This window comes from Schistocerca gregaria, chromosome 3 (genome assembly GCF_023897955.1).
Source record: "Schistocerca gregaria isolate iqSchGreg1 chromosome 3, iqSchGreg1.2, whole genome shotgun sequence".
Lineage (NCBI taxonomy): Eukaryota > Metazoa > Arthropoda > Insecta > Orthoptera > Acrididae > Schistocerca > Schistocerca gregaria.
Window position 1 is genome coordinate 9,761,286 of NC_064922.1, and position 12,102 is coordinate 9,773,387.

The window sequence follows — 12,102 nt, forward strand, 5'->3', positions numbered from 1 at the left end:
TACTACTGGACTTCTAGGGAACGATCAAAGCGTAGACTGATTGAGACATTACTCCCATGGAGGAAAGTGCGCATGGTGACTGTTGTATTCAATCCCGAGCAATTTCTGTGTTTCATCAACACTTTGAAGGTCCACAGATTACAGATTGTCTCCAGATGTGCATCGGAATCTACTACTGGTCTTCCTGGGAACGATCAAAGCGTAGACTGTATGAGAATTACTCCCATGGAGGGAAGTACGCATGCTAACTGTTGTATTCGATCCCGATGCAATCTCTGTGTTTCATCAACACTCAGATAGTCTACAGATTACAGAATGCCTCCAAATGTGCATCGGAAACTACTACTGGTCTTCCTGGGAACGATCAATGCGTAGACTGTTTCAGACATTACTCCCATGGAGGAAAGTGCGATTGGTGACTGTTGTATTCAATCCCGATGCAATTTCTGTGTTTCATCAACACTCTGATAGTCCACAGATTACAGAATCCCGCCAGATGTGCATCGGAAACTACTACTGGTCTTCCAGGTAACGATCAAAGCGTAAACTCTTTGAGACATTATTCCCATGGAGGAAAGTGCGTGTTGTGACTGTTGTATTCATTCCCGATGCATTTTCTGTGTTTCTTCAACACTCTGATAGTAAACAGATTACAGATTGTCTCCAGATGTGCATCGGAAACCTTTACTGGTCTTCCTGGGAACGATCAAAGCGTAGACTGTTTCAGACATTACTCCCATGGAGGAAAATGCGCATGGTGACTGTTGGATTCAATCCCGAGATAATTTCTGTGTTTCATCAACACTTTGAAGGTCCACAGATTACAGAATGCCTCCAGGTGTGCATCGGAAACTACTAGTGGACTTCTAGGAAATGATCAAAGCGTAGACTGTTTGGGACATTACTAACATGGAGGAAAGTGTGGATGGTGACTGTTGTATTCAATCCCGATGCAATTTCTGTGTTTCATCAACACTTTGAAGTTTCACAGATTACAGAATGCCTCCAGATGTGCATCAGAAACTACTACTGGTCTTCCAGGAAACGATCAAGTCGTAGACTGTTTGAGACATTGCTCAAATGGAGGAAAGTGCGCATGGTGACTGTTGTATTCAATCCCGATGCAATTTCTGTGTTTCATCAACACTGTAATAGTATACAGATTTCAGAACGCCTCCAGATGTGCATCTGAAACTGCTACTGGTCTTCCAGGGAACGACCAAAGCGTAGCCTGTTTGAGAATTACTCCCATTGAGGAAAGTGCGGATGGTGACTGTTGTATTAACTCCCGATGCAATTTCTGTCTTTTGTCAAAAGTCTGATAGTCCACAGATTACAGAATGCCTCCAGATGTGCATGGGAAACTACTACTGGACTTCTAGGGAACGATCAAAGCGTAGACTGATTGACACATTACTAACATGGAGGAAAGTGCGGATGGTGACTGTTGTATTCAATCCCGATGCAATTTCTGTGTTTCATCAACACTTTGAAGGTCCACAGATTACAGAATGCCTCCAGATGTGCATCGGAAACTACTACTGGTCTTCCAGGAAACGATCAAGTCGTAGACTGTTTGAGACATTGCTGAAATGGAGGAAAGTGCGCATGGTGACTGTTGTATTCAATCCCAATGCAATTTCTATGTTTCATCAACACTGTGATAGTCCACAGATTACTGAATGCCTCCAGATGTGCATCGGTAACTACTACTGGTCTTCAAGGGAACGATCAAAAACGTAGACTGTTTGAGACATTACTCATATGGAGGAAAGTGCGCATGGTGACTCTTGTAGTCAATCCCGATGCAATTTCTGTGTTTCATCAACACTCAGATAGTCCACAGATTACAGAATGCCTCCAGATGTGCATCGGAAACTACTACTGGTCTTCCTGGGAACGATCAAAGCGTAGACTGTTTGAGAATTACTCCCATGGAGGAAAGTACGCATGGTAACTGTTGTATTCAATCCCGATGCTTTCTCTGTGTTTCATCAACACTCTGATAGTCCACAGATTACAGAATGCCTCCAAATGTGCATCGGAAACTACTACTGGTCTTCCTGGGAACGATCAAAGCGTAGACTGTTTCAGACATTACTCCCATGGAGGAAAGTGCGATTGGTGACTGTTGTATTCAATCCCGATGCAATTTCTGTGTTTCATCAACACTCTGATAGTCCACAGATTACAGAATCCCGCCAGATGTGCATCGGAAACTACTACTGGTCTTCCAGGTAACGATTAAAGCGTAAACTCTTTGAGACATTATTCCCATGGAGGAAAGTGCGTATTGTGACTGTTGTATTCATTCCCGATGCATTTTCTGTGTTTCTTCAACACTCTGATAGTAAACAGATTACAGATTGTCTCCAGATGTGCATCGGTAACTACTACTGGTCATCCATGGAACGATAAAAGCGTCGACTGTTTGAGACATTACTCCCATAGACGAAAGTGCGCATGCTGACTGTTGTATTCAATCCCGAGCAATTTCTGTGTTTCATCAACACTTTGAAGGTCCACAGATTACAGAATGCCTCCAGATGTCCATCGGAAACTACTACTGGTCTTCCACGGAACCATCAAAGCGTAGCCTCTTTGAGAATTACTCCCATGGAGGAAAGTGCGGATTGTGACTGTTGTATTCACTCCCGATGCAATTTCTGTGTTTCGTCAACAGTTTGATAGTCCACAGATTACAGAATGCCTCCAGATGTGCATCGGAAACTACTACTGGACTTCTAAGGAACGATCAAAGCGTAGACTGTTTGAGACATTTCTAACATGGAGGAAAGTGCGGATGGTGACTGTTGTATTCAATCCCGATGCAATTTCTGTGTTTCATCAACTCTTTGAAGGTCCACAGATTACAGAATGCTTCCAGATGTGCATCGGAAACTACTACTGGACTTCTAGGGAACGATCATAGCGTTGACTGTTTGAGACATTACTAAAATGGAGGAAAGTGCGAACGGTGACTGTTGTATTCAATCCCGATGCAATTTCTGTGTTTCATCAACACTGTGATAGTCCACAGATTACAAAATGCCTCCAGATGTGCATCGGTAACTACTACTGGTCTTCATCGCAACGATCAAAGCGTAGACTGTTTGAGACATTCTTCCCATGGAGGAAAGTGCGAATGGTGACTCTTGTATTTAATACCGATGCAGTTTCTGTCCTTCATTAACACTCTCATAGTCCACAGATTACAGAATGCCTCCAGATGTGCATCGGTAACTACTACGGGTCTTCCAGGGAACGATCATAGCGTAAACTCTTGGAGACATTACTCCCATGGAGGAAAGTGCGCATGGTGACTGTTGTATTCAATCCCGAGGCAATTTCTGTGTTTCATCAACACTTTGAAGGTCCACAGATTACAGATTGTCTCCAGATGTGCATCGGAAACTACTACTGGTCTTCCAGAAAACGACCCAAGCGTAGACTGTTTGAGACATTACTCCCATGGAGGAAAGTGCGCATGGTGAATGTTGTATTCAATCCCGATGCAATTTCTGTGTTTCATCAACACTCTGATAGTCCACAGATTACAGAATGCCTCAAGATGTGCATCGGTAACTACTACTGGTCATCCATGGAACGATCAAAGCGTCGACTGTTTGAGACATTACTCCCATAGAGGAAAGTGCGCATGCTGACTGTTGTATTCAATCCCGAGCAATTTCTGTGTTTCATCAACACTTTGAAGGTCCACAGATTACAGAATGCCTCCAGATGTCCATCGGAAACTACTACTGGTCTTCCAGGGAACCATCAAAGCGTAGCCTCTTTGAGAATTACTCCCATGGAGGAAAGTGCGGATTGTGACTGTTGTATTCACTCCCGATGCAATATCTGTGTTTCGTCAACAGTCTGATAGTCCACAGATTACAGAATGGCTCCAGATGTGCATCGGAAACTACCACTGGTCTTCTAGGGAACGATGAAAGCGTAGACTGTTTCAGACATTACAAACATGGAGGAAAGTGCGCATGGTGACTGTTCTATTCAATCCCGATGCAATTTCTGTGTTTCATCAACACTGTGATAGTCCACAGATTACAGAATGCCTCCAGATGTGCATCGGTAACTACTACTGGTCTTCAAGAGAACGATCAAAGCGTAGACTGTTTGAGACATTCCTCCCATGGAGGAAAGTGCGCATGGTGACCGTTGTATTCAATCCCGAGGCAATTTCTGTGTTTGATCAACACTTTGAAGGTCCACAGATTACAGATTGTCTCCAGATGTGCATCGGAAACTACTACTGGTCTTCCAGGGAACGATCATGTCGTAGACTGTTTGAGACATTGCTCAAATGGAGGAAAGTGCGCATGGTGCTTGTTGTATTCAATCCCGTTGCAATTTCTGTGTTTCATCAACACTGTGATAGTCCACAGATTGCAGAATGCCTCCAGATGTGCATCGGTAACTAATACTGGTCATCAAGGGAACGATCAAAGCGTAGACTGTTTGAGACATTCCTCCCATGGAGGAAAGTGCGCTTGGTGACTCTTGTAGTCAATCCCGATGCAATTTCTGTGTTTCATCAACACTCAGATAGTCCACAGATTACAGAATGCCTCCAGATGTGCATCGGAAACTACTACTGGTCTTCCAGGGAATGATCAAAGCGTAGACTGTTAGAGACATTACTCGAATGGAGGAAAGTGCGCATGGCGGCTGTTGTAGTCAATCCCGATGCAATTTCTGTGTTTCATCAACACTCTGATAGTCCACAGATTACAGAATGAATCCAGATGTGCATCGGTAACTACTACTGGTCTTCCAAGGAACGATCAAAGCGTAGACTGTTTCAGAATTACTCCCATGGAGGAAAGTACGCATGGTAACTGTTGTATTCAATCCCGATGCAATCTCTGTGTTTCATCAACACTCTGATAGTCCACAGATTACAGAATGCCTCCAGATGTGCATCGGAAACAACTACTGGTCTTCCAAGGAATGATCAAAGCGTAGACTGTTAGAGACATTACTCCCATGGAGGAAAGTGCGCATGGCGGCTGTTGTAGTCAATCCCGATGCAATTTCTGTGTTTCATCAACACTCTGATAGTCCACAGATTACAGAATGCCTCCAAATGTGCATCGGAAACTACTACTGGTCTTCCTGGGAACGATCAAAGCGTAGACTGTTTCAGACATTACTCCCATGGAGGAAAGTGCGGTTGGTGACTGTTTTACTCAATCCCGATTCAATATCTATGTTTCATCAACACTGTGATAGTTAACAGATTACAGAACGCCTCCAGATGTGCATCGGTAACTACTACTGGTATTCCAGGGAACCATCAAAGCTAAGCCTGTTTGAGAATTACTCCCATGGAGGAAAGTGCAGATGGTGACTGTTGTTTTCACTCCCGATGCAATTTCTGTGTTTCGTCAACAGTCTGATAGTCCACAGATTACAGAATGGCTCCAGATGTGCATCGGAAACTACTACTGGTCTTCTAGGGATCGATCAAAGCGTAGACTGTTTGAGACATTACTAACATGGAGGAAACTGCGAATGGTGACTGTTGTATTCAATCCCGATGCAATAACAGTGTTTCATCAACACTTTGAAGTTATACAGATAACAGAATGCTTCCAGATGTGTATCGGAAACTACTACTGGACTTCCAGGGAACGATCAAAGCGTAGACTGTTTGAGACATTACTAACATGGAGAAAAGTGCGGATGGTGACTGTTGTATACTATCCCGATGCAATTACTGTGTTTCATCAACACTGTGATAGTCCACAGATTACAGAATGCCTCCAGATGTGCATCGGTAACTACTACTGGTGTTCAAGGGAACGATCAAAGCGTAGACTGTTTGAGACATCCCTCCCATGGAGGAAAGTGCGCATGGTGACTCTTGTATTCAATCCCGATGCAGTTTCTGTGTTTCATCAACACTCAGTTAGTCCACAGATTACAGAATGCCTCCAGATGTGCATCGGAAACTACTACTGGTCTTCCAGGGAATGATCAAAGCGTAGACTCTTTGAGACATTACTCCCATGGAGGTAAGTGCACATGGTGACTGTTGTATTCAACCCGATGCAATTTCTGTGTTTCATCAACACTCTGATAGTACACAGATTACAGAACGCCTCCAGATGTGCATGGGTAACTACTACTGGTATTCCAGTGAACGATCAAAGCGTCGACTGTTTGAGACATTACTCCCATAGAGGAAAGTGCGCATGCTGACTGTTGTATTCAATCTCGAGCAATTTCTGTGTTTCATCAACACTTTGAAGGTCCACAGATTACAGATTGTCTCCAGATGTGCATCGGAATCTACCACTGGTCTTCCTGGGTACGATCAAAGCGTAGACTGTTTGAGAATTACTCCCATGAAGGAAAGTACGCATGGTAACTGTTGTATTCAATCCCGAAGCAATATCTGTGTTTCATCAACACTCTGATAGTCCACAGATTACAGAATGCCACCAGATTTGCATCGGAAATTACTACTGGTCTTCCTGGGAACGATCAAAGCGTAGACTGTTTCAGACATTACTCCCATGGAGGAAAGTGCGCTTGGTGACTGTTGTATTCAATCCCGAGATAATTTCTGTGTCATCAACACTTTGAAGGTCCACAGGTTACAGAATGCCTCCAGATGCCCATCGGAAACTACTACTGGTATTCCAGGGAACCATCAAAGCGTAGCCTGTTTGAGAATTACTCCCATGGAGAAAAGTGCGGATGGTGACTGTTGTATTCACTCCCGATGCAATTTCTGTGTTTCGTCAACAGTTTGATAGTCCACAGATTACAGAATGCCTCCAGATGTGCATCGGTAACTACTACTGGTCTTCCAGGGAACGATCAAAGCGTAGACTGTTTGAGACATTACTAACATGGAGGAAAGTGTGGATGGTGACTGTTGTACTCAATCCCGATGCAATTTCTGTGTTTCATCAACACTGTGATAGTCCACAGTTTACAGAATGCCTCCAGATATGCATCGGTAACTACAACTGGTCTTCCAGGGAACGATCAAAGCGTAAACTCTTTGAGATATTACTCCCATGGACGAAAGTGCGCAGGGTGACTGTTGTATTCAATCCCGAGGCAATTTGTGTGTTTCATCAACACTCTGATAGTCCACAGATTACAGAATGCCTCCAGATGTGCATCGGAAACTGCTACTGGTCTTCCAGGGAACGACCAAAGCGTAGCCTGTTTGAGAATTACTCCCATTGAGGAAAGTGCGGATGGTGACTGTTGTATTAACTCCCGATGCAATTTCTGTCTTTTGTCAAAAGTCTGATAGTCCACAGATTACAGAATGCCTCCAGATGTGCATGGGAAACTACTACTGGACTTCTAGGGAACGATCAAAGCGTAGACTGATTGAGACATTACTAACATGGAGGAAAGTGCGGATGGTGACTGTTGTATTCAATCCCGATGCAATTTCTATGTTTCATCAACACTGTGATAGTCCACAGATTACTGAATGCCTCCAGATGTGCATCGGTAACTACTACTGGTCTTCAAAGGGAACGATCAAAAACGTACACTGTTTGAGACATTACTCCCATGGAGGAAAGTGCGCATGGTGAGTCTTGTAGTCAATCCCGATGCAATTTCTGTGTTTCATCAACACTTTGAAGGTCCACAGGTTACAGAATGCCTCCAGATGCCCATCGGAAACTACTACTGGTATTCCAGGGAACCATCAAAGCGTAGCCTGTTTGAGAATTACTCCCATGGAGAAAAGTGCGGATGGTGACTGTTGTATTCACTCCCGATGCAATTTCTGTGTTTCGTCAACAGTTTGATAGTCCACAGATTACAGAATGCCTCCAGATGTGCATCGGTAACTACTACTGGTCTTCCAGGGAACGATCAAAGCGTAGACTGTTTGAGACATTACTAACATGGAGGAAAGTGTGGATGGTGACTGTTGTACTCAATCCCGATGCAATTTCTGTGTTTCATCAACACTGTGATAGTCCACAGTTTACAGAATGCCTCCAGATATGCATCGGTAACTACAACTGGTCTTCCAGGGAACGATCAAAGCGTAAACTCTTTGAGATATTACTCCCATGGACGAAAGTGCGCAGGGTGACTGTTGTATTCAATCCCGAGGCAATTTGTGTGTTTCATCAACACTCTGATAGTCCACAGATTACAGAATGCCTCCAGATGTGCATCGGAAACTGCTACTGGTCTTCCAGGGAACGACCAAAGCGTAGCCTGTTTGAGAATTACTCCCATTGAGGAAAGTGCGGATGGTGACTGTTGTATTAACTCCCGATGCAATTTCTGTCTTTTGTCAAAAGTCTGATAGTCCACAGATTACAGAATGCCTCCAGATGTGCATGGGAAACTACTACTGGACTTCTAGGGAACGATCAAAGCGTAGACTGATTGAGACATTACTAACATGGAGGAAAGTGCGGATGGTGACTGTTGTATTCAATCCCGATGCAATTTCTATGTTTCATCAACACTGTGATAGTCCACAGATTACTGAATGCCTCCAGATGTGCATCGGTAACTACTACTGGTCTTCAAAGGGAACGATCAAAAACGTACACTGTTTGAGACATTACTCCCATGGAGGAAAGTGCGCATGGTGAGTCTTGTAGTCAATCCCGATGCAATTTCTGTGTTTCATCAACACTCAGATAGTCCACAGATTACAGAATGCCTCCAGATGTGCATCGGAAACTACTACTGGTCTTCCAGGGAATGATCAAAGCGTAGACTGTTAGAGACATTACTCCCATGGAGGAAAGTGCGCATGGTGACTGTTGTATTCAATCCCGAGCAATTTCTGTGTTTCATCAACACTTTGAAGGTCCACAGATTACAGATTGTCTCCAGATGTGCATCGGAATCTACTACTGGTCTTCCTGGGAACGATCAAAGCGTAGACTGTATGAGAATTACTCCCATGGAGGGAAGTACGCATGCTAACTGTTGTATTCAATCCCGATGCAATCTCTGTGTTTCATCAACACTCTGATAGTCCACAGATTACAGAATGCCTCCAAATGTGCATCGGAAACTACTACTGGTCTTCCTGGGAACGATCAATGCGTAGACTGTTTCAGACATTACTCCCATGGAGGAAAGTGCGATTGGTGACTGTTGTATTCAATCCCGATGCAATTTCTGTGTTTCATCAACACTCTGATAGTCCACAGATTACAGAATCCCGCCAGATGTGCATCGGAAACTACTACTGGTCTTCCAGGTAACGATCAAAGCGTAAACTCTTTGAGACATTATTCCCATGGAGGAAAGTGCGTGTTGTGACTGTTGTATTCATTCCCGATGCATTTTCTGTGTTTCTTCAACACTCTGATAGTAGACAGATTACAGATTGTCTCCAGATGTGCATCGGAAACCTTTACTGGTCTTCCTGGGAACGATCAAAGCGTAGACTGTTTCAGACATTACTCCCATGGAGGAAAATGCGCATGGTGACTGTTGGATTCAATCCCGAGATAATTTCTGTGTTTCATCAACACTTTGAAGGTCCACAGATTACAGAATGCCTCCAGGTGTGCATCGGAAACTACTAGTGGACTTCTAGGAAATGATCAAAGCGTAGACTGTTTGGGACATTACTAACATGGAGGAAAGTGTGGATGGTGACTGTTGTATTCAATCCCGATGCAATTTCTGTGTTTCATCAACACTTTGAAGTTTCACAGATTACAGAATGCCTCCAGATGTGCATCAGAAACTACTACTGGTCTTCCAGGAAACGATCAAGACGTAGACTGTTTGAGACATTGCTCAAATGGAGGAAAGTGCGCATGGTGACTGTTGTATTCAATCCCGATGCAATTTCTGTGTTTCATCAACACTGTGATAGTATACAGATTTCAGAACGCCTCCAGATGTGCATCGGAAACTGCTACTGGTCTTCCAGGGAACGACCAAAGCGTAGCCTGTTTGAGAATTACTCCCATTGAGGAAAGTGCGGATGGTGACTGTTGTATTAACTCCCGATGCAATTTCTGTCTTTTGTCAAAAGTCTGATAGTCCACAGATTACAGAATGCCTCCAGATGTGCATGGGAAACTACTACTGGACTTCTAGGGAACGATCAAAGCGTAGACTGATTGAGACATTACTAACATGGAGGAAAGTGCGGATGGTGACTGTTGTATTCAATCCCGATGCAATTTCTGTGTTTCATCAACACTTTGAAGGTCCACAGATTACAGAATGCCTCCAGATGTGCATCGGAAACTACTACTGGTCTTCCAGGAAACGATCAAGTCGTAGACTGTTTGAGACATTGCTGAAATGGAGGAAAGTGCGCATGGTGACTGTTGTATTCAATCCCAAAGCAATTTCTATGTTTCATCAACACTGTGATAGTCCACAGATTACTGAATGCCTCCAGATGTGCATCGGTAACTACTACTGGTCTTCAAGGGAACGATCAAAAACGTAGACTGTTTGAGACATTACTCCCATGGAGGAAAGTGCGCATGGTGACTCTTGTAGTCAATCCCGATGCAATTTCTGTGTTTCATCAACACTCAGATAGTCCACAGATTACAGAATGCCTCCAGATGTGCATCGGAAACTACTACTGGTCTTCCAGGGAATGATCAAAGCGTAGACTGTTAGAGACATTACTCCCATGGAGGAAAGTGCGATTGGTGACTGTTGTATTCAATCCCGAGCAATTTCTGTGTTTCATCAACACTTTGAAGGTCCACAGATTACAGATTGTCTCCAGATGTGCATCGGAATCTACTACTGGTCTTCCTGGGAACGATCATAGCGTAGACTGTTTGAGAATTACTCCCATGGAGGAAAGTACGCATGGTAACTGTTGTATTCAATCCCGATGCTTTCTCTGTGTTTCATCAACACTCTGATAGTCCACAGATTACAGAATGCCTCCAAATGTGCATCGGAAACTACTACTGGTCTTCCTGGGAACGATCAAAGCGTAGACTGTTTCAGACATTACTCCCATGGAGGAAAGTGCGATTGGTGACTGTTGTATTCAATCCCGATGCAATTTCTGTGTTTCATCAACACTCTGATAGTCCACAGATTACAGAATCCCGCCAGATGTGCATCGGAAACTACTACTGGTCTTCCAGGTAACGATCAAAGCGTAAACTCTTTGAGACATTATTCCCATGGAGGAAAGTGCGTATTGTGACTGTTGTATTCATTCCCGATGCATTTTCTGTGTTTCTTCAACACTCTGATAGTAAACAGATTACAGATTGTCTCCAGATGTGCATCGGTAACTACTACTGGTCATCCATGGAACGATAAAAGCGTCGACTGTTTGAGACATTACTCCCATAGACGAAAGTGCGCATGCTGACTGTTGTATTCAATCCCGAGCAATTTCTGTGTTTCATCAACACTTTGAAGGTCCACAGATTACAGAATGCCTCCAGATGTCCATCGGAAACTACTACTGGTCTTCCACGGAACCATCAAAGCGTAGCCTCTTTGAGAATTACTCCCATGGAGGAAAGTGCGGATTGTGACTGTTGTATTCACTCCCGATGCAATTTCTGTGTTTCGTCAACAGTTTGATAGTCCACAGATTACAGAATGCCTCCAGATGTGCATCGGAAACTACTACTGGACTTCTAGGGAACGATCAAAGCGTAGACTGTTTGAGACATTTCTAACATGGAGGAAAGTGCGGATGGTGACTGTTGTATTCAATCCCGATGCAATTTCTGTGTTTCATCAACTCTTTGAAGGTCCACAGATTACAGAATGCTTCCAGATGTGCATCGGAAACTACTACTGGACTTCTAGGGAACGATCATAGCGTTGACTGTTTGAGACATTACTAAAATGGAGGAAAGTGCGAACGGTGACTGTTGTATTCAATCCCGATGCAATTTCTGTGTTTCATCAACACTGTGATAGTCCACAGATTACAAAATGCCTCCAGATGTGCATCGGTAACTACTACTGGTCTTCATCGGAACGATCAAAGCGTAGACTGTTTGAGACATTCTTCCCATGGAGGAAAGTGCGCATGGTGACTCTTGTATTTAATCCCGATGCAGTTTCTGTCCTTCATTAACACTCTCATAGTCCACAGATTACAGAATGCCT